The sequence below is a fragment of the Charadrius vociferus genome, unplaced genomic scaffold (genome assembly GCF_000708025.1).
Source record: "Charadrius vociferus isolate BGI_N301 unplaced genomic scaffold, ASM70802v2 scaffold50, whole genome shotgun sequence".
In the NCBI taxonomy this organism is placed as follows: Eukaryota; Metazoa; Chordata; class Aves; order Charadriiformes; family Charadriidae; genus Charadrius; species Charadrius vociferus.
The window spans coordinates 2,079,458-2,082,381 of NW_009646445.1; positions in this window are offsets into that span (position 1 = coordinate 2,079,458).

The window sequence follows — 2,924 nt, forward strand, 5'->3', positions numbered from 1 at the left end:
TGGTGCTCCTTTTGGGGTGTACATAAATGGAGTGATACGGAGAAAATGATTGTTCCTGCACTCTGCAGATGCATAAGCCTTACAACAAAGAGTCCCTGCAGATTTTACTCTCTATAGATGGAATAAAGAATGCTACTTGTCTAGGAGGGATATTGGAATATTTATCAGGTTGGTGTGTGTGTCAGGGAAGGGCTTTCTATCCTAATTGCCTTTCAGTAATCTGACTTTCAAATGCTCTTCCTTTGGATTTTTATCTACGTGTTTTCTTCTGCCTTATGCTGACTGAAGGGTCCCTTGTTTCCAGGGTGAGCTAATACTGCTCCTAAATCAGTCAGTTGATAGAAAGGAATAAAACTGCAGGGAAACGGGCTGGTAGCATGTTTCATTCTTTTGAGAGTAAGAGAGGTGGGATTACACAGGGAGGAATTAGGTGCCTGAAAGAAAAACTTGGGAAAATAAGATGCCTTGCTGAAAGCTGAGACTCTTGATGGGATTACCCCTGGAAAGGCAAATGAGAATGCAGAGGACAAACACTGAGCTCAATATCTGGAATGGGAGAATGGGAGAAGGGTTTGGCAAGGGCTCAGGGAGATGTTGACTTGGCAGAGAGAAGGTATGTAGAAGCGTCTGTAACCTGGGTAGTGCCATTGAATGAGCAGGGCGAAGGCAAACAGAGTTTGAACCAGAAAACTTGTCCTGAAGGATTTTACTTGCAAAAGTATTAGAAGGAATTGCACAAAAGTTTTGTGAAGGAAATTGAATAGCATGGGCCAAGAAGAAACTGCTTCATTTTAGAGCAATATAGGTAATCAGCGGGAAGAATTTGTGGTAACTTTGCAGCTAGATAGTTGTGGGTAATTTGGTAGCAAATGTGTAAATATGGTAGGATGATTGACTGTGTTGCTTTGCCAGCAGCAGGGAATTATTCCTTTAATGGGGGTAAGAGAAAGAGAAAAACAAGACTGTAACTCAAGGACGTATGGTCAGGCAGGGAGCATGTGTAGAAATTTACACAAACTGTTTAAATGACAAGGGAGGATTAACCCATGCATCTTATCTGACTTGGATTCACTGCATAATTTATTAGGCTAGCTCCTATTTCTAGCACACACCTGGATGTATTAAGTAAAAAAATTTCACTTAAGTGAAAATTACGTTCTTAGAGTGAGGAGTTTGTGCTTTCTCTGTAGGCTGTGGAAAGTGTGAGCTGAGTAGGGTTAATATCCCTGCTGTAGCGAAATTCTCAATTTCTAAGATGTTCCTCCGCTTCAGCAGAAAACCCTTATGATCATAGAATCATAGAATGGTTTAGGTTGGAAAGGGCCTAGAAAATCATCAAGTTCCAACCCCCCTGCCATGGGCAGGGACACCTCCCACCAGACCAGGTTGCCCAAGGCCATGTCCAGCCTGGCCTTGAACACCTCCAGGGATGGGGCACCCACAACCTCTCTGGGCAACCTGTTCCAGTGCCTTACAACCCTCAAAGTGAAAAACTTCTTCTTAATGTTTAATCTAAATCTGCCCTCTTCCAGTTTATATCCATTCTCCCTCGGCCTGTCACTGCATGCCCTAGTAAAAAGTCCCTCCCCAGCTTTCCTGTAGGCCCCCTTTAGGTACTGGAAGGCCGCAATAAGATCTCCCTGGAGCCTTCTCTTCTGGTATTTACTAGTTGGGTGATCCAGAGAGTAGCTTACATGAGGGACAACAGGAAGGAATGGAGACAGAGCAGAAGCAGGGAAACATAGAGGATGGGAACGTGGGGGGCTGTGTTTGAGTCAGAAAGGGTTGTGTGAAACTAGAGGACAGATTGGAACCCAGACGTTATGTAGATTTGGTGGGATACTGTGAGTGTGGAAAGGAATTAGATTACACCTCACCTGGAAAGGAATTAGACTACACCTTTTTGCCTTTTGTTTCTCTGTCTGCCCACTCTTCACTACCCTTAATATCTAAGTGCCGAGATGGTATGTGTTACCTTCTTAGCTGTGTGATATATACATAAACTGCCCTACAGGTGCAGCTGCACAGCAAACCCTGTTTTTACAGCGTCAGTCCCTGTGTAACCCTGCATTCACCTTCTTTTCCCAAATGGAATGTTGCACCTTGCAATTGTTCCTTTTCTCAGGATATTGCTATTCTTCCTGCTAAACCCTCATGTCCTGCTGTATGTGGATCCCATCAGCAGCAGTAGGCCTTTTTTTCCTGAAAATATATTTAATGTGCTTCTAAGACAATGTATTTTGGTTCGTTCCATTGCACTTGTATCTTCTTGTCTATATTATCGTGCTTATTTCTCTTAATGTTAGTATCCATTCAGACCTTCTAAACATAAAATTAATTAAGGGTGTGGTTAATGATGGCCCAGACCTTGACCTCATCATCAGACACAGTTGGGTAGGGGAAAAAATGGTCCACATATGGAATTTTGTTGCAGTAAAAAGTGTGTTCTGAGGGTTTTCTTACTGTTTCCTTTATTTCTCTTAAGTATCTGGGTTGGAGCCAAGGATTTGGGATTAAGTGGCTCCATCAAGCTGGTGTGGAGTGACAGTGCTCATAGTCCCGGAAGTAATGATTTGCCTTTGTTGCTTAGCTGAGAGGGAGATATCATCCTCCTTCAGATGGTTATTCAAAAGTGCTGAGATTCTCTGAATAGACAAACAGTCACAGTTTAAGGGAGATTATAAAGATGGATGGGCTATATGGCTTCAGGAAGCTAATACTCCTAGATATTGGAGGCTTGATGTTTCTGATATATTATTCTCTGCCACTTTTCATACTAGGAATACAGCTCAGCAAGGCAGTCTCTTTTGCAAGAGAACACATAGGAGTGCTGCTTCATTTTCATTGTGGTTTTTTTTTTTTTCTCCTGTGTTGCCATATCCATTTGATATGTCTGTGGTTTTTTGTATTTGCAGGGCCTCCGG